This window comes from Channa argus, chromosome 21, assembly GCF_033026475.1.
Source record: "Channa argus isolate prfri chromosome 21, Channa argus male v1.0, whole genome shotgun sequence".
Taxonomy (NCBI): Eukaryota; Metazoa; Chordata; class Actinopteri; order Anabantiformes; family Channidae; genus Channa; species Channa argus.
Window position 1 is genome coordinate 18641744 of NC_090217.1, and position 23912 is coordinate 18665655.

Consider the following 23912-nt stretch of genomic DNA (forward strand, 5'->3'; position numbering starts at 1 on the left):
CCCTCCCTTTTGGCCCTTTCTTCCCAGTGTTCCAGTGATAATGGGTTTCTCCAGGGAGATAACCCATGCAGACATTCCCAACGCTCCTGAATTCCTAGCCAATGCATTGTCCAAGTAGGCCTTCTAAATCATTTCCCATGACTTGGAGGTTTAGTCAATGAATTACAGCAAAACCCCTCAAAACTGTCAATCCATCAGCCGGGTCTGTATGCAAGTTGGGATCCTCCGTTTTTATACCAGCTGCTACATTGGCAACTGTAGTTGTTCTTTAAAATGTGATGGGGAGCAACAAAAGCGGGCCCCCTTCTATACATCTTTCAACATTGAGAGAGGTGTATTTATTCATCTTCAGTTCATATAGAATTTGTACTTATCAGCCCAACTGAAGTGTGTCAAAGTGTGGAATGATGTGATGGAGATCTAAAAGCACAAGGAAATAGTTGCAGGAGATTGTTATTGGAGAGCATCAAAATGAGCAACTTCCCCGACCGGGAATCGAATCCTGGCCGCGGCGGTGAGAGCGCCGAATCCTAGCCACTAGACCATCAGGAAGAGTTAAGAGGAGAAAGAACGAGAATGAAAACTATATAACCCAGTAGTCAGGCTCCCACAAATTTGGTCGTTACACCTCGTTATTTCGCATTTGAAAGCAGCAGAGGCTTGCTGCCGGTCAGCATTCCCTGAGCGAGACTCCTAGCCGCTACAGTATAGGGGGTCTCAGGTCCAACTTTGGTATTCACAAAATGTATAATACAACGATTGCACTTTTGAAAGGTTAAATATTGTTGTCAAATTCATTGGCCTCTCTATAAAAAAAGTCCGTTATCTCATTTGAATTCCATTTTCAGTGCAACAGCAACTTCAGTAATAATTCCTAATAATTATTGCGCCTCCTGTAAATGAAAAAAAAATGGTTGACAGCTCCTTTTGTTTCGACCCATGTTCTGTAAATAAGTCTACCCTCTGTTTAGGTCAAGATTTCTAATGTGGAGCTTCCTTGACGCTCCCTGACATTGTGGCCGATGTGTGATTTACGCTGTCAAAGTTCAGTCATCCCAGGAAAGCAGCCCACCTCCAATCTTTGAGTAGTTGTGGCCGAGTGGTCAAGGCGATGGACTTGAAATCCATTGGGGTTTCCCCGCGCAGGTTCGAATCCTGTCAGCTACGTATGCCTCCCTTTTGGCCCTTTCTTCCCAGTGTTCCAGTGATAATGGGTTTCTCCAGGGAGATAACACGTGCAGACATTTCCAACGCACCTGAGCTGAATTAAGCGGCAAAAACAAATAATGTTCCTGATGGACTTTAGCAGCAAGGCCTGTGACTATTGATCTCGTATTATTTGAGTTTTCTGTGCAACAGCTAAGTAAATATAGATTGATGACAATTTTGTCTCCTGTTGTGATCCAAACGAGCGGTTGACCTGCTCCTTATGTCGCAGTCTCTTTTGACTGATGCCATGTAAAAAACTTGGCGCGTGCTTTCTAGAGGCCAAGAGTTCACCAGCGCAGGTTCACATCCTGTTACTACGTAAGCCTTAACTTTGACCCTTTTTTCCCATTGTTCAAGTGGAAGGTGGGATTTGCTTCCTAAGGGGAGGTGTTACACACAGGCATTCACGTAGCGCATGGTCTGAAAGTATGGGGTCAAATGGCAGAGTTTGGGGATGAACAATAACAATATGGCTTTGTGGATTCAGATGTGGGAGAAATGTAAACACTCCAAGCCACGAGGACGCCGGTAAATGCAGTAATGTCTCTGGAAGGAGCTGACATTTGAAGACGTAGCTTCAAAGTGTCTGGGGTATATATGGGTGCAGAGCTGCTTGCATAGCCCACGACCCCTCTGTAAGATTCCTAGGCAATGCATTGTCCAAGTAGGCCGTCTAAATCATTTCCCATGACTTGGAGGTTTAGCTAGTGAATTACAGAGCAACAAAAGTGGCCCCCCTTCCACACATGTTTCAAAATTGAGAGAGGTGTATTTATTCATGTTCAGGACATATAGAATTTGTACTCATCAGCCCAACTGAAGCGTGTCAAAGTGAGGAATGATGTCAAGGAAATCTGAAAGAACGAGGAAACAGTTGCAGGAGATTGTTATTGGAGAGCATCAAAATGAGCAAATTCCCTGACCGGGAATCGAACCCGGGCCGCGGCGGTGAGAGCGCCGAATCCTAGCCACTAGACCATCAGGGAGAGTCAAGAGGAGAAAGAACGAGAATTAAAACAATATAACCCAGTAGTCAGGCTCCCACAAATTTGGTCGTTACACCTCGTTATTTCGCATTGGAAAGCAGCCCGGCTTGAGTCTTTGAGTAGTTGTGGCCGAGTGGTCAAGGCGATGGACTCGAAATCCATTGGGGTTTCCCCGCGCAGGTTCGAATCCTGCCAGCTACGTATCCCTCCCTTTTGGCCCTTTCTTCCCAGTGTTCCAGTGATAATGGGTTTCTCCAGGGAGATAACGCATGCAGACATTCCCAACGCTCCTGAATTCCTAGCCAATGCATTGTCCATGTAGGCCTTCTAAATCATTTCCCATGACTTGGAGGTTTAGTCAATGAATTACAGCAAAACCCCTCAAAACTGTCAATCCATCAGCCGGGTCTGTATGCAAGTTGGGATCCTCCGTTTTTATACCAGCTGCTACATTGGCAACTGTACGTTGTTCTTTAAAATGTGATGGGGAGCAACAAAAGCGGGCCCCCTTCTATACATCTTTCAACATTGAGAGAGGTGTATTTATTCATCTTCAGTTCATATAGAATTTGTACTTATCAGCCCAACTGAAGTGTGTCAAAGTGTGGAATGATGTCATGGAGATCTAAAAGCACAAGGAAACAGTTGCAGGAGATTGTTATTGGAGAGCATCAATGCGATCTAATTCCCTGACCGGGAATCGAACCCTGGCCGTGGCGGTGAGAGCGCCGAATCCTAGCCACTAGACCATCAGGGAGAGTCAAGACGGGAAGGAGCGAGAATGAAAACTATATAACCCAGTAGTCAGGCTCCCACAAATTTGGTCCTTACACCTCGTTATTTCGCATTTGAAAGCATCAGAGGCTTGCTGCCGGTCAGCATTCCCTGAGCGAGACTCCTAGCCGCTACAGTATAGGGGGTCTCAGGTCCAACTTTGGTATTCACAAAATGTATAATACAACGATTGCACTTTTGAAAGGTTAAATATTGTTGTCAAATTCATTGGCCTCTCTATAAAACAAGTCCGTTATCTCATTTGAATTCCATTTTCAGTGCAACAGCAACTTTAGTAATAATTCCTAATAATTATTGCGCCTCCTGTAAATGAAAAAAAAATGGTTGACAGCTCCTTTTGTTTCGACCCATGTTCTGTAAATAAGTCTACCCTCTGTTTAGGTCAAGATTTCTAATGTGGAGCTTCCTTGACGCTCCCTGACATTGTGGCCGATGTGTGATTTACGCTGTCAAAGTTCAGTCATCCCAGGAAAGCAGCCCACCTCAAATCTTTGAGTAGTTGTGGCCGAGTGGTCAAGGCGATGGACTTGAAATCCATTGGGGTTTCCCCGCGCAGGTTCGAATCCTGTCAGCTACGTGCGCCTCCCTTTTGGCCCTTTCTTCCCAGTGTTCCAGTGATAATGGGTTTCTCCAGGGAGATAACACGTGCAGACATTTCCAACGCACCTGAGCTGAATTAAGCGGCAAAAACAAATAATGTTCCTGATGGACTTTAGCAGCAAGGCCTGTGACTATTGATCTCGTATTATTTGAGTTTTCTGTGCAACAGCTAAGTAAATATAGATTGATGACAATTTTGGCTCCTGTTCTGATCCAAACGAGCGGTTGACCTGCTCCTTATGTCGCAGTCTCTTTTGACTGATGCCATGTAAAAAACTTGGCGCATTCTTTCGGCCAAGAGTTCACATGTGGACTGTCCCTGACGGTGCTTGACGTCATCCCCGCTTAGAGGCTTCATATGTCAAAGTCCAACTGTTCCGGGACAGCATCCTATGTTCCCGTTGGATGCAGTTTGGTCCCCGTGCTCAACCCCATAGACTCGACGTGCACTGGAGATTACCAGCGCAGGTTCACATCCTGTTACTACGTAAGCCTTAACTTTGACCCTTTTTTCCCATTGTTCAAGTGGAAGGTGGGATTTGCTTCCTAAGGGGAGGTGTTACACACAGGCATTCACGTAGCGCATGGTCTGAAAGTATGGGGTCAAATGGCAGAGTTTGGGGATGAACAATAACAATATGGCTTTGTGGATTCAGATGTGGGAGAAATGTAAACACTCCAAGCCACGAGGACGTCGGTAAATGCAGTAATGTCTCTGGAAGGAGCTGACATTTGAAGACGTAGCTTCAAAGTGTCGGGGGTATATATGGGTGCAGAGCTGCTTGCATAGCCCACGACCCCTCTGTCGGATTCCTAGGCAATGCATTGTCCAAGTAGGCCGTCTAAATCATTTCCCATGACTTGGAGGTTTAGCCAGTGAATTACAGAGCAACAAAAGTGGCCCCCCTTCCACACATGTTTCAAAATGGAGAGAGGTGTATTTATTCATGTTCAGCACATATAGAATTTGTACTCATCAGCCCAACTGAAGCGTGTCAAAGTGAGGAATGATGTCAAGGAAATCTAAAAGAACGAGGAAACAGTTGCAGGAGATTGTTATTGGAGAGCATCAAAATGAGCAACTTCCCTGACCGGGAATCGAATCCTGGCCGCGGCGGTGAGAGCGCCGAATCCTAGCCACTAGACCATCAGGGAGAGTCAAGACGGGAAGGAGCGAGAATGAAAACTATACTTGGTCCTTACACCTCGTTATTTCGCATTGGAAAGCAGCAGAGGCTTGCTGCCGGTCAGCATTCCCTGAGCGAGACTCCTAGCCGCTACAGTATAGGGGGTCTCAGGTCCAACTTTGGTATTCACAAAATGTATAATACAACGATTGCACTTTTGAAAGGTTAAATATTGTTGTCAATTTCATTGGCCTCTCTATAAAACAAGTCCGTTATCTCATTTGAATTCCATTTTCAGTGCAACAGCAACTTTAGTAATAATTCCTAATAATTATTGCGCTTCCTGTAAATGAAAAAAAAAAATGGTTGACAGCTCCTTTTGTTTCGACCCATGTTCTGTAAATAAGTCTACCCTCTGTTTAGGTCAAGATTTCTAATGTGGAGCTTCCTTGACGATCCCTGACATTGTGGCCGATGTGTGATTTACGCTGTCAAAGTTCAGTCATCCCAGGAAAGCAGCCCACCTCCAATCTTTGAGTAGTTGTGGCCGAGTGGTCAAGGCGATGGACTTGAAATCCATTGGGGTTTCCCCGCGCAGGTTCGAATCCTGTCAGCTACGTACGCCTCCCTTTCTTCCCAGTGTTCCAGTGATAATGGGTTTCTCCAGGGAGATAACACGTGCAGACATTTCCAACGCACCTGAGCTGAATTAAGCGGCAAAAACAAATAATGTTCCTGATGGACTTTAGCAGCAAGGCCTGTGACTATTGATCTCGTATTATTTGAGTTTTCTGTGCAACAGCTAAGTAAATATAGATTGATGACAATTTTGGCTCCTGTTCTGATCCAAACGAGCGGTTGACCTGCTCCTTATGTCGCAGTCTCTTTTGACTGATGCCATGTAAAAAACTTGGCGCATTCTTTCGGCCAAGAGTTCACATGTGGACTGTCCCTGACGGTGCTTGACGTCATCCCCGCTTAGAGGCTTCATATGTCAAAGTCCAACTGTTCCGGGACAGCATCCTATGTTCCCGTTGGATGCAGTTTGGTCCCCGTGCTCAACCCCATAGACTCGACGTGCACTGGAGATTACCAGCGCAGGTTCACATCCTGTTACTACGTAAGCCTTAACTTTGACCCTTTTTTCCCATTGTTCAAGTGGAAGGTGGGATTTGCTTCCTAAGGGGAGGTGTTACACACAGGCATTCACGTAGCGCATGGTCTGAAAGTATGGGGTCAAATGGCAGAGTTTGGGGATGAACAATAACAATATGGCTTTGTGGATTCAGATGTGGGAGAAATGTAAACACTCCAAGCCACGAGGACGTCGGTAAATGCAGTAATGTCTCTGGAAGGAGCTGACATTTGAAGACGTAGCTTCAAAGTGTCGGGGGTATATATGGGTGCAGAGCTGCTTGCATAGCCCACGACCCCTCTGTCGGATTCCTAGGCAATGCATTGTCCAAGTAGGCCGTCTAAATCATTTCCCATGACTTGGAGGTTTAGCCAGTGAATTACAGAGCAACAAAAGTGGCCCCCCTTCCACACATGTTTCAAAATGGAGAGAGGTGTATTTATTCATGTTCAGCACATATAGAATTTGTACTCATCAGCCCAACTGAAGCGTGTCAAAGTGAGGAATGATGTCAAGGAAATCTAAAAGAACGAGGAAACAGTTGCAGGAGATTGTTATTGGAGAGCATCAAAATGAGCAACTTCCCTGACCGGGAATCGAATCCTGGCCGCGGCGGTGAGAGCGCCGAATCCTAGCCACTAGACCATCAGGGAGAGTCAAGACGGGAAGGAGCGAGAATGAAAACTATACTTGGTCCTTACACCTCGTTATTTCGCATTGGAAAGCAGCAGAGGCTTGCTGCCGGTCAGCATTCCCTGAGCGAGACTCCTAGCCGCTACAGTATAGGGGGTCTCAGGTCCAACTTTGGTATTCACAAAATGTATAATACAACGATTGCACTTTTGAAAGGTTAAATATTGTTGTCAAATTCATTGGCCTCTCTATAAAACAAGTCCGTTATCTCATTTGAATTCCATTTTCAGTGCAACAGCAACTTTAGTAATAATTCCTAATAATTATTGCGCTTCCTGTAAATGAAAAAAAAAAATGGTTGACAGCTCCTTTTGTTTCGACCCATGTTCTGTAAATAAGTCTACCCTCTGTTTAGGTCAAGATTTCTAATGTGGAGCTTCCTTGACGATCCCTGACATTGTGGCCGATGTGTGATTTACGCTGTCAAAGTTCAGTCATCCCAGGAAAGCAGCCCACCTCCAATCTTTGAGTAGTTGTGGCCGAGTGGTCAAGGCGATGGACTTGAAATCCATTGGGGTTTCCCCGCGCAGGTTCGAATCCTGTCAGCTACGTACGCCTCCCTTTTGGCCCTTTCTTCCCAGTGTTCCAGTGATAATGGGTTTCTCCAGGGAGATAACACGTGCAGACATTTCCAACGCACCTGAGCTGAATTAAGCGGCAAAAACAAATAATGTTCCTGATGGACTTTAGCAGCAAGGCCTGTGACTATTGATCTCGTATTATTTGAGTTTTCTGTGCAACAGCTAAGTAAATATAGATTGATGACAATTTTGGCTCCTGTTGTGATCCAAACGAGCGGTTGACCTGCTCCTTATGTCGCAGTCTCTTTTGACTGATGCCATGTAAAAAACTTGGCGCATTCTTTCGGCCAAGAGTTCACATGTGGACTGTCTTTGACGGTGCTTGACGTCATCCCCGCTTAGAGGCTTCATATGTCAACGTCCAACTGTTCCGGGACAGCATCCTATGTTCCCGTTGGATGCAGTTTGGTCCCCGTGCTCAACCCCATAGACTCGACGTGCACTGGAGATTACCAGCGCAGGTTCACATCCTGTTACTACGTAAGCCTTAACTTTGACCCTTTTTTCCCATTGTTCAAGTGGAAGGTGGGATTTGCTTCCTAAGGGGAGGTGTTACACACAGGCATTCACGTAGCGCATGGTCTGAAAGTATGGGGTCAAATGGCAGAGTTTGGGGATGAACAATAACAATATGGCTTTGTGGATTCAGATGTGGGAGAAATGTAAACACTCCAAGCCACGAGGACGCCGGTAAATGCAGTAATGTCTCTTGAAGGAGCTGACATTTGAAGACGTAGCTTCAAAGTGTCTGGGGTATATATGGGTGCAGAGCTGCTTGCATAGCCCACGACCCCTCTGTGGGATTCCTAGGCAATGCATTGTCCAAGTAGGCCTTCTAAATCATTTCCCATGACTTGGAGGTTTAGTCAATGAATTACAGCAAAACCCCTCAAAACTGTCAATCCATCAGCCGGGTCTGTATGCAAGTTGGGATCCTCCGTTTTTATACCAGCTGCTACATTGGCAACTGTACGTTGTTCTTTAAAATGTGATGGGGATCAACAAAAGCGGGCCCCCTTCTATACATCTTTCAACATTGAGAGAGGTGTATTTATTCATCTTCAGTTCATATAGAATTTGTACTTATCAGCCCAACTGAAATGTGTCAAAGTGTGGAATGATGTGATGGAGATCTAAAAGCACAAGGAAACAGTTGCAGGAGATCGTTATTTGAGAGCATCAATGTGATCTAATTCCCTGACCGGGAATCGAACCCGGGCCGCGGCGGTAAGAGCACCGAATCCTAGCCACTAGACCATCAGGGAGAGTCAAGACGGGAAGGAGCGAGAATGAAAACTATATAACCCAGTAGTCAGGCTCCCACAAATTTGGTCGTTACACCTCGTTATTTCGCATTGGAAAGCAGCAGAGGTTTGCTGCCGGTCAGCATTCCCTGAGCGAGACTCCTAGCAGCTACAGTATAGGGGGTCTCAGGTCCAACTTTGGTATTCACAAAATGTATAATACAACGATTGCACTTTTGAAAGGTTAAATATTGTTGTCAAATTCATTGGCCTCTCTATAAAACAAGTCCGTTATCTCATTTGATTTACATTTTCAGTGCAAATGAAAAAAAAAATGGTTGACAGCTCCTTTTGTTTCGATCCATGTTCTGTAAATAAGTCTACCCTCTGTTTAGGTCAAGATTTCTAATGTGGAGCTTCCTTAAACAAAACAAATAATGTTCCTGATGGACTTTAGCAGCAAGGCCTGTGACTATTGATGTCGTATTATTTGAGTTTTCTGTGCAACAGCTAAGTAAATATAGATTGATGACAATTTTGGCTCCTGTTGTGATCCAAACGAGCGGTTGACCTGCTCCTTATGTCGCAGTCTCTTTTGACTGATGCCATGTAAAAAACTTGGCGCATTCTTTCGGCCAAGAGTTCACATGTGGACTGTCTTTGACGGTGCTTGACGTCATCCCCGCTTAGAGGCTTCATATGTCAAAGTCCAACTGTTCCGGGACAGCATCCTATGTTCCCGTTGGATGCAGTTTGGTCCCCGTGCTCAACCCCATAGACTCGACGTGCACTGGAGATTACCAGCGCAGGTTCACATCCTGTTACTACGTAAGCCTTAACTTTGACCCTTTTTTCCCATTGTTCAAGTGGAAGGTGGGATTTGCTTCCTAAGGGGAGGTGTTACACACAGGCATTCACGTAGCGCATGGTCTGAAAGTATGGGGTCAAATGGCAGAGTTTGGGGATGAACAATAACAATATGGCTTTGTGGATTCAGATGTGGGAGAAATGTAAACACTCCAAGCCACGAGGACGCCGGTATATGCAGTAATGTCTCTGGAAGGAGCTGACATTTGAAGACGTAGCTTCAAAGTGTCGGGGGTATATATGGGTGCAGAGCTGCTTGCATAGCCCACGACCCCTCTGTGGGATTCTTAGGCAATGCATTGTCCAAGTAGGCCGTCTAAATCATTTTCCATGACTTGGAGGTTTAGCCAGTGAATTACAGAGCAACAAAAGTGGCCCCCCTTCCACACATGTTTCAAAATTGAGAGAGGTGAATTTATTCATGTTCAGTACATATAGAATTTGTACTCATCAGCCCAACTGAAGCGTGTCAAAGTGAGGAATGATGTCAAGGAAATCTAAAAGAACGAGGAAACAGTTGCAGGAGATTGTTATTGGAGGGCATCAAAATCAGCAAATTCCCTGACCGGGAATCGACCTGGGCCGCGGCGGTGAGAGCGCCGAATCCTAGCCACTAGACCATCAGGGAGAGTCAAGAGGAGAAAGAACGAGAATGAAAACAATATAACCCAGTAGTCAGGCTCCCACAAGTTTGGTCGTTACACCTCGTTATTTCACATTGGAAAGCAGCCCGGCTTGAGTCTTTGAGTAGCTGTGGCCGAGTGGTCAAGGCGATGGACTCGAAATCCATTGGGGTTTCCCCGCGCAGGTTTGAATCCTGCCAGCTACGTATCCCTCCCTTTTGGCCCTTTCTTCCCAGTGTTCCAGTGATAATGGGTTTCTCCAGGGAGATAACGCATGCAGACATTCCCAACGCTCCTGAATTCCTAGCCAATGCATTGTCCAAGTAGGCCTTCTAAATCATTTCCCATGACTTGGAGGTTTAGTCAATGAATTACAGCAAAACCCCTCAAAACTGTCAATCCATCAGCCGGGTCTGTATGCAAGTTGGGATCCTCCGTTTTTATACCAGCTGCTACATTGGCAACTGTACGTTGTTCTTTAAAATGTGATGGGGAGCAACAAAAGCGGGCCCCCTTCTATACATCTTTCAACATTGAGAGAGGTGTATTTATTCATCTTCAGTTCATATAGAATTTGTACTTATCAGCCCAACTGAAATGTGTCAAAGTGTGGAATGATGTGATGGAGATCTAAAAGCACAAGGAAACAGTTGCAGGAGATTGTTATTGGAGAGCATCAATGTGATCTAATTCCCTGACCGAGAATCGAACCCGGGCAGCGGCGGTGAGAGCGCCGAATCCTAGCCACTAGACCATCAGGGAGAGTCAAGACGGGAAACAACGAGAATGAAAACAATATAACCCAGTAGTCAGGCTCCCACAAGTTTGGTCGTTACACCTCGTTAGTTCGCATTGGAAAGCAGCCCGGCTTGAGTCTTTGAGTAGTTGTGGCCGAGTGGTCAAGGCGATGGACTCGAAATCCATTGGGGTTTCCCTGCGCAGTTTCGAATCCTGTCAGCTACTTATGCCTCCCTTTTGGCCCTTTCTTCCCAGTGTTCCAGTGATAATGGGTTTCTTCAGGGAGATAACGCATGCAGACATTCCCAACGCTCCTGAATTCCTAGCCAATGCATTGTCCAAGTAGGCCTTCTAAATCGTTTCCCATGACTTGGAGGTTTAGTCAATGAATTACAGCAAAACCCCTCAAAACTGTCAATCCATCAGCCGGGTCTGTATGCAAGTTGGGATCCTCCGTTTTTATACCAGCTGCTATATTGGCAACTGTACGTTGTTCTTTAAAATGTGATGGGAAGCAACAAAACCGGGCCCCCTTCTATACATCTTTCAACATTGAGAGAGGTGTATTTATTCATCTTCAGTTCATATAGAATTTGTACTTATCAGCCCAACTGAAGTGTGTCAAAGTGTGGAATGATGTGATGGAGATCTAAAAGCACAAGGAAACAGTTGCAGGAGATTGTTATTGGAGAGCATCAATGTGATCTAATTCCCTGACCGGGAATCGAACCCGGGCCGCGGCGGTGAGAGCGCCGAATCCTAGCCACTAGACCATCAGGGAGAGTCAAGATGGGAACGAGCGAGAATGAAAACTATATAACCCAGTAGTCAGGCTCCCACAAATTTGGTCCTTACACCTCGTTATTTCGCATTTGAAAGCAGCAGAGGCTTGCTGCCGGTCAGCATTCCCTGAGCGAGACTCCTAGCCGCTACAGTATAGGGGGTCTCAGGTCCAACTTTGGTATTCACAAGATGTATAATACAACGATTGCACTTTTGAAAGGTTAAATATTGTTGTCAAATTCATTGGCCTCTCTATAAAACAAGTCCGTTATCTCATTTGAATTCCATTTTCAGTGCAACAGCAACTTTAGTAATAATTCCTAATAATTATTGCGCTTCCTGTAAATGAAAAAAAAAATGGTTGACAGCTCCTTTTGTTTCGACCCATGTTCTGTAAATAAGTCTACCCTCTGTTTAGGTCAAGATTTCTAATGTGGATCTTCCTTGACGATCCCTGACATTGTGGCCGATGTGTGATTTACGCTGTCAAAGTTCAGTCATCCCAGGAAAGCAGCCCACCTCCAATTGGAGAGCATCAATGTGATCTAATTCCCTGACCGGGAATCAAACCCGGGCCGCGGCGGTGAGAGCGCCGAATCCTAGCCACTAGACCATCAGGGAGAGTCAAGACGAGAAGGAGCGAGAATGAAAACTATATAACCCAGTAGTCAGGCTCCCACAAGTTTGGTCGTTACACCTCGTTAGTTCGCATTGGAAAGCAGCCCGGCTTGAGTCTTTGAGTAGTTGTGGCCGAGTGGTCAAGGCGATGGACTGGAAATCCATTGGGGTTTCCCTGCGCAGTTTCGAATCCTGTCAGCTACTTATCCCTCCCTTTTGGCCCTTTCTTCCCAGTGTTCCAGTGATAATGGGTTTCTTCAGGGAGATAACGCATGCAGACATTCCCAACGCTCCTGAATTCCTAGCCAATGCATTGTCCAAGTAGGCCTTCTAAATCGTTTCCCATGACTTGGAGGTTTAGTCAATGAATTACAGCAAAACCCCTCAAAACTGTCAATCCATCAGCCGGGTCTGTATGCAAGTTGGGATCCTCCGTTTTTATACCAGCTGCTATATTGGCAACTGTACGTTGTTCTTTAAAATGTGATGGGGAGCAACAAAACCGGGCCCCCTTCTATACATCTTTCAACATTGAGAGAGGTGTATTTATTCATCTTCAGTTCATATAGAATTTGTACTTATCAGCCCAACTGAAGTGTGTCAAAGTGTGGAATGATGTGATGGAGATCTAAAAGCACAAGGAAACAGTTGCAGGAGATTGTTATTGGAGAGCATCAATGTGATCTAATTCCCTGACCGGGAATCGAACCCGGGCCGCGGCGGTGAGAGCGCCGAATCCTAGCCACTAGACCATCAGGGAGAGTCAAGACGGGAAGGAGCGAGAATGAAAACTATATAACCCAGTAGTCAGGCTCCCACAAATTTGGTCCTTACACCTCGTTATTTCGCATTTGAAAGCAGCAGAGGCTTGCTGCCGGTCAGCATTCCCTGAGCGAGACTCCTAGCCGCTACAGTATAGGGGGTCTCAGGTCCAACTTTGGTATTCACAAAATGTATAATACAACGATTGCACTTTTGAAAGGTTAAATATTGTTGTCAAATTCATTGGCCTCTCTATAAAACAAGTCCGTTATCTCATTTGAATTCCATTTTCAGTGCAACAGCAACTTTAGTAATAATTCCTAATAATTATTGCGCCTCCTGTAAATGAAAAAAAAATGGTTGACAGCTCCTTTTGTTTCGACCCATGTTCTGTAAATAAGTCTACCCTCTGTTTAGGTCAAGATTTCTAATGTGGAGCTTCCTTGACGCTCCCTGACATTGTGGCCGATTTGTGATTTACGCTGTCAAAGTTCAGTCATCCCAGGAAAGCAGCCCACCTCCAATCTTTGAGTAGTTGTGGCCGAGTGGTCAAGGCGATGGACTTGAAATCCATTGGGGTTTCCCCGCGCAGGCTAGAATCCTGTCAGCTACGTACGCCTCCCTTTTGGCCCTTTCTTCCCAGTGTTCCAGTGATAATGGGTTTCTCCAGGGAGATAACACGTGCAGACATTTCCAACGCACCTGAGCTGAATTAAGCGGCAAAAACAAATAATGTTCCTGATGGACTTTAGCAGCAAGGCCTGTGACTATTGATCTCGTATTATTTGAGTTTTCTGTGCAACAGCTAAGTAAATATAGATTGATGACAATTTTGGCTCCTGTTGTGATCCAAACGAGCGGTTGACCTGCTCCTTATGTCGCAGTCTCTTTTGACTGATGCCATGTAAAAAACTTGGCGCATTCCTTCGGCCAAGCGTTCACATGTGGACTGTCTTTGACGGTGCTTGACGTCATCCCCGCTTAGAGGCTTCATATGTCAAAGTCCAACTGTTCCAGGACAGCATCCTATGTTCCCGTTGGATGCAGTTTCGTCCCCGTGCTCAACCCCATAGACTCGACGTGCACTGGAGATTACCAGCGCAGGTTCACATCCTGTTACTACGTAAGCCTTAACTTTGACCCTTTTTTCCCATTGTTCAAGTGGAAGGTGGGATTTGCTTCCTAAGGGGAGGTGTTACACACAGGCATTCATGTAGCGCATGGTCTGAAAGTATGGGGTCAAATGGCAGAGTTTGGGGATGAACAATAACAATATGGCTTTGTGGATTCAGATGTGGGAGAAATGTAAACACTCCAAGCCACGAGGACGCCGGTAAATGCAGTAATGACTCTGGAAGGAGCTGACATTTGAAGACGTAGCTTCAAAGTGTCGGGGGTATATATGGGTGCAGAGCTGCTTGCATAGCCCACGACCCCTCTGTGGGATTCCTAGGCAATGCATTGTCCAAGTAGGCCGTCTAAATCATTTCCCATGACTTGGAGGTTTAGCCAGTGAATTACAGAGCAACAAAAGTGGCCCCCCTTCCACACATGGTTCAAAATTGAGAGAGGTGTATTTATTCATCTTCAGTACATATAGAATTTGTACTCATCAGCCCAACTGAAGCGTGTCAAAGTGAGGAATGATGTCAAGGAAATCTAAAAGAACGAGGAAACAGTTGCAGGCGATTGTTATTGGAGAGCATCAAAATGACCAAATTCCCTGACCGGGAATCGAACCCGGGCCGCGGCGGTGAGAGCGCCGAATCCTAGCCACTAGACCATCAGGGAGAGTCAAGAGGAGAAAGAACGAGAATGAAAACAATATAACCCAGTAGTCAGGCTCCCACAAGTTTGGTCGTTACACCTCGTTATTTCGCATTGGAAAGCAGCCCGGCTTGAGTCTTTGAGTAGTTGTGGCCGAGTGGTCAAGGCGATGGACTCGAAATCCATTGGGGTTTCCCCGCACAGGTTGGAATCCTGCCAGCTACGTATCCCTCCCTTTTGGCCCTTTCTTCCCAGTGTTCCAGTGATAATGGGTTTCTCCAGGGAGATAACGCATGCAGACATTCCCAACGCTCCTGAATTCCTAGCCAATGCATTGTCCAAGTAGGCCTTCTAAATCATTTCCCATGACTTGGAGGTTTAGTCAATGAATTACAGCAAAACCCCTCAAAACTGTCAATCCATCAGCCGGGTCTGTATGCAAGTTGGGATCCTCCGTTTTTATACCAGCTGCTACATTGGCAACTGTACGTTGTTCTTTAAAATGTGATGGGGAGCAACAAAAGCGGGCCCCCTTCTATACATCTTTCAACATTGAGAGAGGTGTATTTATTCATCTTCAGTTCATATAGAATTTGTACTTATCAGCCCAACTGAAGTGTGTCAAAGTGTGGAATGATGTGATGGAGATCTAAAAGCACAAGGAAACAGTTGCAGGAGATTGTTATTGGAGAGCATCAATGTGATCTAATTCCCTGACCTGGAATCGAACCCGGGCCGCGGCGTTTTTTTTTTTTTTTATTTTATTTTTTTATCTTTTTATTATCAAAAATACACTTTACAAAATAAAAATTAACTATATACAGAGAAACATAAAGAAAAAGAGTAAATCATTCGTCTTTTTTACAGTAAATCAAACAAATTAAAGCAAAGCAAGCCTCTTCCCCTTTTTTTCCACATATTTGTATGCACATATATACATGTATACATACATATATATACATAAACACATATATATACATATATACATACACCTACATACACACATACATTCTTAAATATATACACCCATATACTACAAGGTTAAATAAATTCACCCAAAATCGAAGTGCAATCTACCCTCCCCATCCAGCTCACATAAATCATTCCTTGCCCCCCACCTAGCTATAAACTCATCCTCATCCACTGAAAACAGAATTCTCATGTAATGTGTCACCATATTTTGAAAAAAAACCACCCTGTTTGTCCTTTTCCCCCCATACAAAGCATAATTTCTACCAACATACAACACATGACGTGCTACACTCAATAAAAAAATTGATTAAACCAACATTACATCTTTTATCACCTTTTTGTTTCCCAAAGCACCACACCCAGTCCCATGCTTCCCTTTCTAACTTAGGCAGTTTACACTTATTGATTAACAACGTTTTAACCCAGTCCCTGAAATCCCGTGTGACTGTACAGTATAGCATAAAGTGGTTAAAATCTTCATCTTCCATCCTACAGACCGGACAGGTTCTCGCATACGTGCTTTTACTTATCTGGTGAAGGACGACAGAACCCAGCACCCTTCTGTGACGCAGCAGGAAGTTTGAGTTTGCTATTGCAGGGGGAAGCCACTTACTGTGTAGATTTGACCAAATTTCAGAGACGGGACGGGTAAGAAAGAGATGAGACCATGCAGTGTTTGCTGTAGGTTCTTGGAATATTTTGTTAATTAAAACCCTATACCAAAATTTTGATTGTAAATCTTGCAGTTTTCTGTTTTTGACGTCACAGGTCAGAGCAAAATCCAGCTCGTCGTCCTCCACCCGATCCTCATTCACTTCCGACAACCACTCTTTCCACTCTTGCGGCATTCGCTCTAATAAATCATCACAAAATCGCACAACTCTAGCCTTTTTTATATTAAACCCTTTCATCCTAATTTTACTAAATTCCAACAAGAGGGCTAGGAGCCCCTGTCTGGTCTAAAACATCTTTAATCTGATGTAGCGCCTCAGTCAAGATGCCCCGACCGGCCTTACATCCCTCTCGGCCGCTGAGGCAGGGGTTCCCAAAGATGGGCTGGTTTAACACACTTTGTTTTGATGTAATTACACACTCCAACTGGGGCAGGATTTCCACCCATGCCTCAGCCGCCTCCTGGAAGAGTGGACATGTTCCCACAATAGGCCGGCCGAGTGTGACGCTACATAGATTGTAAAAGCCGCACATACCTCTTTTCAGTACATCATCATACAAATAATCCTCCCATATGTTTTTAGTTTTCTGGCTCAGCATTTTCTTAAACAGTTTTATTCTTAATGACTTCAATTTTGCTTTTAAATTACACAGTTTGAGTCCCCCCTTTTTGTACGGCCCGACCAGTGTCTTATGTGCAATTTTCATTGCTCTCCCCTTCCATAGAAAATCCTCAATAGCGCTGCTCAGGCGTACCAGTACATCACTCGGCAGGTGACAAACCTGCATGGTGTAGACAAGTCTCGGCACAATTACTGCATTTATTACAGTGATTTTCCCTTTTAAACCTAATCCCCTCATTCTCCACAGTGCGAGCCTTGATCTACACCCCGCAACCTGCTCTTCCCAGGATCTACGACTGCTGTCTTCTGGTTGTGAGCCCAAATATACACCAAGTACTTTAACCTCAGGCCCGCCCCTTTTAAAATGCTGGCCTTCCTCCCCAAGAACAGTACCAGGCCCCAGGATCAAACTCGATTTGTCCTTGTTTACCCGTGCTCCCGCAGCTTGCTCATATGCATCTAGATGTTGCAAAACCCTTCGCAAACTATCCCCATCCCTGACCATGATGTTAATATCATCCGCATATTGTGCTATTTTGAAATCAGTTCCTCTGGGCGATGTGATCCCAATTATTTGAGAGTCAGATATAATTGACTGTGCTAGAGGTTCTGCCACTATTGCATAGAGCATAGCTGATAGGGGGCACCCCTGTCTCACTGATCTTTCTAAGGGGACGGGATCTGTCACGAAGCCATTGCACTTCACGACACTAGTAGCTCGGCTGTACAGTAACTTCATCCACCCTCGAAAAGTTGGGCCGAACCCAAAAACCCCCAGACACTCGAAGAGAAAATCGTGACTCACTCTGTCAAATGCCTTCTCTAGATCTACATTAAGGTATATACCTCCTGTAGCCATTAAATTCTCCAATGAGAATTTTGTTGACAAAATGCAGTCAGCGATATCCCTCCCCGGAATGCTGTAAGTCTGGGTAGGCCCAACTATCGAGCCAATCACTCCCTTAAGCCTGAACCCTAGCACCTTAGCGAGGATCTTATAGTCAGTATTGAGCAGACTAATTGGCCTATAATTTGCCAGGTCATCTCTGGCGCCTTTGTTTTTATAAACTAGAGTGATCACACCCCTTAAAAAAGACTCCGCGCACCTGTTCTCCTCCTGCATGGCAGAGTATAGCCTGCAGAGGACGGGGGCCAGTATGTTGCTGAAATGTTGGTAAAACTCAGCTGAGAGACCATCCACACCCGGGCTTTTAGATGTATTAAGGTTTCCAATCGCTGCTCTCACTTCTTCAATCTGAATGTCACCATCACACAGAGCCGCATCCTCGTGACTGAGGGAGCAGCCAATTTTTCCGAATACTGTGTCCATTTGTGTTTTTTTAATATGTTGTTTGCTAAACAAATTAGCGTAGTAGTCTTGTATTGCTTGTAAAATATCCACTATATCAGTATGTGTGTTTCCATCAAGGTCTTTTATTTCTGGTATGTATGTTTTTGCCTGTTTCCTTTTTTCCAAACCTAGAAAAAAAGCAGTACAGCGTTCCCCTTTCAACATGTGTTGTGCTTTACTGCGGATCATTGCGCCTCTGCATTTTCTCTCATCTAACCGTCTCAGCTGCTCCCTCAATCCAAGATAGACATCCAAGGGACGGTCACACTCAGCCTCAATAAGCTCAAGCTCCTCTTTTAGATGATGTCTCAGCTCAGCCTCCTCTGTCTTTTCCCTCAGCCTCTTCTCTCTGCTCAGAGCGATACAACGCTTTTTAATTTTAAATTTGGTGCGCTCCCACCACTCAATGATATCCACGACATAATCACTCTCATCACATAGAGCAGAGAGAAAAGACTTCATTTTATCTTTAAAAACTTGATCTTCAAGGAGGGAAGTGTTAAAACAAAGAAACCTCTCCTTTCAGGTTCACTGTTCGGACCGTACAAATTCAGAATTCTATATTTTTTATTATAATGTATTATATCAATAACAATTAGTCTACCCTGTCCATCCTTAAAAATCTCCACAATACTCTCACACACACCCGGCTTTACAAAAATTGCCACTCCAGCAGTTTTGTCAGAGGAGAGGGAGTAAAAGAGCTCCCCTCTCCAAAAAGATTTTATAGTGTCTATTTTGTCCATGGACCACCTACATTCCTGGACACACAAGATGTCGCATGCCATTTCTCCACAGAGTTGCTCTATTTTCCCAATATTTGTTAACCCGTTTAAATTTTGCGATTGAAGCAGCATTATCAAGTAAACACCGATTAAAAAGGTCATTTCCTAAGCTGTTTTTTCCCTTTGCCTCTATTCCCTCCCTCACTCCTCCCTGATTTCTCTTGCTGTGGACGTTTTCTAACCTGCTTTATCTGCTGAACATCCATCTCCGAATCTGACTCTATACTGTCAGCCTGGGGAGCCAGCAGGGCAGCATCCGAGTCTTCCTCTCTAGGGGCGGGTGGTATTCCATTATGAGAGGGGACCTTCTGTGAAGCGAGCCAAGATGGGCTCAGCCAACCCCCTTCAGGGTGACCCGCCCTATCCCCGCTCCACTCTGCCAGCACTTGATCCATACTAGATCCCAACACATCCTCTCTTTCACTCCCATGTTCCTCCCGCACAGGCAGGTCACTGCCCTGCGTCTCCAACACCACCTCATCCTCCTGTTCACTCTCGCTGCCCATATTCAGCTCTGGCTCCTCTACAGGTCTAACCTCACTCCTGTCATCCTCGGAGATGGATTCCCTGCTACCCTCCCCATTCCCTTCATCTATATTTTTACATTGACATTCCTCTGTGGAGCTATGACATTCCATACATCTGTGCATCCTGGCATCACACTCACGTGCATAATGTCCCTGTTTATTACATTTAAAACAGGTGAAATCCGGACAGTCCCTCACGATGTGTCCCGGCTGTAAGCACATCCGACAAACTTTCACTTGATTATGGTGAATTACTCTAAAATACTCCGGACCATTAGCTGTGATGAATTTCGCTGAGTAGGGCAGTGACTGCACAGTTTCATTAAACTTTACCTTCATATATCTTGTACCGTCCGCCACATCAGTCCCGGGCCACATCCTCCTTTTAATAGGCGAGATCGCTCTCACTCCCCACACGTCCAGTTTTTCCATAATTTCCTCGTCCGTTATATACGCCGGCAAATTCAAAAGAGACACCACCAGTTCATCAATTGCTAATGTCTTTACCATTACCACCGCTTTACCAACTTTAAATCCATCCAGTAGCCTTTTCTTTCCAGCTTCACTTTTTACCGTCACCTCATATTTATTCGATCCGGTCTCACGCAGCGCAACTATGCCTCCACACACATCACGTATTGCTCGTAACAGTTCCATCGTTTTCACCTTCTCTTCACCAACCACCTCTGCCAATACAGTCAAATCTTTTTGGTACCTTTTTTTCTCTCATTGTCTCCCGTCTTCCGCTCATCTCCGTCTGCATCCTCGCCCGTTCCTCCTGATGTTTTCCATCCACACAAATGCCATCAATCTCCAACCTATTCTGCCGCTGCTCTCCGACCAAATCCACTCCTTTCCCCGTCCTCTTTGCTGAAGTAATCCTCTGCATTGACAAGCCCGGAACTTGCCCGCCATTTCTCTTCTCTCCCTGCTCCACGGCCTGGCGTTTGCTTCCTCCCGCTCCGTTCTCTATTTCGGCTGGCATTGCCGTTTCTCCCCGACATCTCATGGTAGGAGCCACAATTTTCACAGCGTCCTCCGTCAATTTACCTCGTCTTTCTCCGCCATTCTCCATTTTACGTAGCTTGGCGAATCGAGTAACACTCGGCAAAAAAACAAAACCAAAATAAAATAAAAAAGAAAAAGGCAAAATGAAAGCGCCCCCGAACGGAGCAAATCCACCGGGGGGATTAGTAACATAAACGAAATCGAAATCTCTATACTATTTAGTTAAATTACGACAAAAAACACAAGCAAACTGAAAAAGCCCGCCAAAACAGGCTCATGCGCGGGTCGTCACTGCTCGCTCTAGAGAGAAACCACACCTCTGTCTGCAACCAGGTTTGGGAACCAAAAACAGCAAACAGGTGCTGCTGCCACAAAGAGCCTCAATAAAGCACAAGGAAACAGTTGCAGGAGATTGTTATTGGAGAGCATCAATGCGATCTAATTCCCTGACCGGGAATCGAACCTGGGCCACGGCGGTGAGAGCTCCGAATCCTAGCCACTAGACCAACAGGGAGAGTCAAGACGGGAAGGAGCGAGAATGAAAACTATATAACCCAGTAGGCAGCCTCCCACAAATTTGGTCCTTACACCTCGTTATTTCGCATTGGAAAGCAGCAGAGGCTTGCTGCCGGTCAGCATTCCCTGAGCGAGACTCCTAGCCGCTACAGTATAGGGGGTCTCAGGTCCAACTTTGGTATTCACAAAATGTATAATACAACGATTGCACTTTTGAAAGGTTAAATATTGTTGTCAAATTCATTGGCCTCTCTATAAAACAAGTCCGTTATCTCATTTGAATTCCATTTTCAGTGCAACAGCAACTTTAGTAATAATTCCTAATAATTATTGCGCCTCCTGTAAATGAAAAAAAAATGGTTGACAGCTCCTTTTGTTTCGACCCATGTTCTGTAAATAAGTCTACCCTCTGTTTACGCCAAGATTTCTAATGTGGAGCTTCCTTGACGCTCCCTGACATTGTGGCCGATGTGTGATTTACGCTGTCAAAGTTCAGTCATCCCAGGAAAGCAGCCCACCTCCAATCTTTGAGTAGTTGTGGCCGAGTGGTCAAGGCGATGGACTTGAAATCTATTGGGGTTTCCCCGCGCAGGTTCGAATCCTGTCAGCTACGTATGCCTCCCTTTCTTCCCAGTGTTCCAGGGATAATGGGTTTCTCCAGGGAGATAACACGTGCAGACATTTCCAACGCACCTGAGCTGAATTAAGCGGCAAAAACAAATAATGTTCCTGATGGACTTTAGGCCTGGCCTGTGACTATTGATCTCGTATTATTTGAGTTTTCTATGCAACAGCTAAGTAAATATAGATTGATGACAATTTTGGCTCCTGTTGTGATCCAAACGAGCGGTTGACCTGCTCCTTATGTCGCAATCTCTTTTGACTGATGCCATGTAAAAAACTTTTCACATTCTTTCGGCCAAGAGTTCACATGTGGACTGTCTTTGACGGTGCTTGACGTCATCCCCGCTTAGAGGCTTCATATGTCAAAGTCCAACTGTTCCAGGACAGCTTCCTATGTTCCCGTTGGATGCAGTTTCGTCCCCGTGCTCAACCCCATAGACTCGACGTGCACTGGAGATTACCAGCGCAGGTTCACATCCTGTTACTACGTAAGCCTTAACTTTGACCCTTTTTTCCCATTGTTCAAGTGGAAGGTGGGATTTGCTTCCTAAGGGGAGGTGTTACACACAGGCATTCACGTAGCGCATGGTCTGAAAGTATGGGGTCAAATGGCAGAGTTTGGGGATGAACAATAACAATATGGCTTTGTGGATTCAGATGTGGGAGAAATGTAAACACTCCAAGCCACGAGGACGTCGGTAAATGCAGTAATGTCTCTGGAAGGAGCTGACATTTGAAGACGTTGCTTCAAAGTGTCGGGGGTATATATGGGTGCAGAGCTGCTTGCATAGCCCACGACCCCTCTGTGGGATTCCTAGGCAATGCATTGTCCAAGTAGGCCGTCTAAATCATTTCCCATGACTTGGAGGTTTAGCCAGTGAATTACAGAGCAACAAAAGTGGCCCCCCTTCCACACATGTTTCAAAATGGAGAGAGGTGTATTTATTCATGTTCAGCACATATAGAATTTGTACTCATCAGCCCAACTGAAGCGTGTCAAAGTGAGGAATGATGTCAAGGAAATCTAAAAGAACGAGGAAACAGTTGCAGGAGATTGTTATTGGAGAGCATCAAAATGAGCAAATTCCCTGTCCGGGAATCGAAACCGGGCCGCGGCGGTGAGAGCGCCGAATCCTAGCCACTAGACCATCAGGGAGAGTCAAGAGGAGAAAGAACGAGAATGAAAATAATATAACCCAGTAGTCAGGCTCCCAAAAGTTTGGTCGTTACACCTCGTTATTTCGCATTGGAAAGCAGCCCGGCTTGAGTCTTTGAGTAGTTGTGGCCGAGTTGTCAAGGCGATGGACTCGAAATCCATTGGGGTTTCCCCGCGTAGGTTCGAATCCTGCCAGCTACGTATCCCTCCCTTTTGGCCCTTTCTTCCCAGTGTTCCAGTGATAATGGGTTTCTTCAGGGAGATAACGCATGCAGACATTCCCAACGCTCCTGAATTCCTAGCCAATGCATTGTCCAAGTAGGCCTTCTAAATCATTACCCATGACTTGGAGGTTTAGTCAATGAATTACAGCAAAACCCCTCAAAACTGTCAATCCATCAGCCGGGTCTGTATGCAAGTTGGGATCCTCCGTTTTTATACCAGCTGCTACATTGGCAACTGTACGTTGTTCTTTAAAATGTGATGGGGAGCAACAAAAGCGGGCCCCCTTCTATACATCTTTCAACATTGAGAGAGGTGTATTTATTCATCTTCAGTTCATATAAAATTTGTACTTATCAGCCCAACTGAAGTGTGTCAAAGTGTGGAATGATGTGATGGAGATCTAAAAGAACAAGGAAATAGTTGCAGGAGATTGTTATTGAAGAGCATCAATGTGATCTAATTCCCTGACCGGGAATCGAACCCGGGCCGCGGCGGTGAGAGTGCCGAATCCTAGCCACTAGACCATCAGGTAGAGTCAAGACGGGAAGGAGCGAGAATGAAAACTATATAACCCAGTAGTCAGGCTCCCACAAATTTGGTCGTTACACCTCGTTATTTCGCATTTGAAAGCAGCAGAGGCTTGCTGCCGGTCAGCATTCCCTGAGCGAGACTTTTAGCCGCTACAGTATAGGGGGTCTCAGGTTCAACTTTGGTATTCACAAAATGTATAATACAACGATTGCACTTTTGAAAGGTTAAATATTGTTGTCAAATTCATTGGCCTCTCTATAAAACAAGTCCGTTATCTCATTTGAATTCCATTTTCAGTGCAACAGCAACTTTAGTAATAATTCCTAATAATTATTGCGCCTCCTGTAAATGAAAAAAAAAATGGTTGACAGCTCCTTTTGTTTCGACCCATGTT

General features: G+C 45.2%; 17 non-coding genes across 17 annotated transcripts; 12 read left to right on the forward strand and 5 right to left on the reverse strand.

The window, feature by feature from the left end:
• Nucleotides 1–1085: 1085 nt before the first annotated feature.
• Nucleotides 1086–1167, forward strand: trnas-uga (transfer RNA serine (anticodon UGA)). The gene has a single exon. It is a non-coding gene; the product is annotated as a tRNA-Ser (tRNA).
• Nucleotides 1168–2123: 956 nt separating this feature from the next.
• Nucleotides 2124–2195, reverse strand: trnae-cuc (transfer RNA glutamic acid (anticodon CUC)). The gene has a single exon. It is a non-coding gene; the product is annotated as a tRNA-Glu (tRNA).
• A 119-nt stretch (nt 2196–2314) lies between these two features.
• trnas-cga (transfer RNA serine (anticodon CGA)) lies at nt 2315–2396 on the forward strand. Its single transcript has one exon. It is a non-coding gene; the product is annotated as a tRNA-Ser (tRNA).
• A 1089-nt stretch (nt 2397–3485) lies between these two features.
• On the forward strand, nt 3486–3567 carry trnas-uga (transfer RNA serine (anticodon UGA)). Its single transcript has one exon. It is a non-coding gene; the product is annotated as a tRNA-Ser (tRNA).
• A 1687-nt stretch (nt 3568–5254) lies between these two features.
• Nucleotides 5255–5336, forward strand: trnas-uga (transfer RNA serine (anticodon UGA)). Its single transcript has one exon. It is a non-coding gene; the product is annotated as a tRNA-Ser (tRNA).
• Nucleotides 5337–7014: 1678 nt separating this feature from the next.
• trnas-uga (transfer RNA serine (anticodon UGA)) lies at nt 7015–7096 on the forward strand. Its single transcript has one exon. It is a non-coding gene; the product is annotated as a tRNA-Ser (tRNA).
• Nucleotides 7097–9984: 2888 nt separating this feature from the next.
• On the forward strand, nt 9985–10066 carry trnas-cga (transfer RNA serine (anticodon CGA)). The gene has a single exon. It is a non-coding gene; the product is annotated as a tRNA-Ser (tRNA).
• Nucleotides 10067–10741: 675 nt separating this feature from the next.
• On the forward strand, nt 10742–10823 carry trnas-cga (transfer RNA serine (anticodon CGA)). The gene has a single exon. It is a non-coding gene; the product is annotated as a tRNA-Ser (tRNA).
• A 484-nt stretch (nt 10824–11307) lies between these two features.
• trnae-cuc (transfer RNA glutamic acid (anticodon CUC)) lies at nt 11308–11379 on the reverse strand. Its single transcript has one exon. It is a non-coding gene; the product is annotated as a tRNA-Glu (tRNA).
• Nucleotides 11380–11930: 551 nt separating this feature from the next.
• On the reverse strand, nt 11931–12002 carry trnae-cuc (transfer RNA glutamic acid (anticodon CUC)). The gene has a single exon. It is a non-coding gene; the product is annotated as a tRNA-Glu (tRNA).
• Nucleotides 12003–12121: 119 nt separating this feature from the next.
• trnas-gga (transfer RNA serine (anticodon GGA)) lies at nt 12122–12203 on the forward strand. Its single transcript has one exon. It is a non-coding gene; the product is annotated as a tRNA-Ser (tRNA).
• Nucleotides 12204–12687: 484 nt separating this feature from the next.
• trnae-cuc (transfer RNA glutamic acid (anticodon CUC)) lies at nt 12688–12759 on the reverse strand. Its single transcript has one exon. It is a non-coding gene; the product is annotated as a tRNA-Glu (tRNA).
• Nucleotides 12760–13292: 533 nt separating this feature from the next.
• On the forward strand, nt 13293–13374 carry trnas-uga (transfer RNA serine (anticodon UGA)). Its single transcript has one exon. It is a non-coding gene; the product is annotated as a tRNA-Ser (tRNA).
• A 1106-nt stretch (nt 13375–14480) lies between these two features.
• On the reverse strand, nt 14481–14552 carry trnae-cuc (transfer RNA glutamic acid (anticodon CUC)). The gene has a single exon. It is a non-coding gene; the product is annotated as a tRNA-Glu (tRNA).
• A 119-nt stretch (nt 14553–14671) lies between these two features.
• trnas-cga (transfer RNA serine (anticodon CGA)) lies at nt 14672–14753 on the forward strand. Its single transcript has one exon. It is a non-coding gene; the product is annotated as a tRNA-Ser (tRNA).
• A 6760-nt stretch (nt 14754–21513) lies between these two features.
• trnas-uga (transfer RNA serine (anticodon UGA)) lies at nt 21514–21595 on the forward strand. Its single transcript has one exon. It is a non-coding gene; the product is annotated as a tRNA-Ser (tRNA).
• Nucleotides 21596–22881: 1286 nt separating this feature from the next.
• Nucleotides 22882–22963, forward strand: trnas-cga (transfer RNA serine (anticodon CGA)). Its single transcript has one exon. It is a non-coding gene; the product is annotated as a tRNA-Ser (tRNA).
• Nucleotides 22964–23912: the final 949 nt, after the last annotated feature.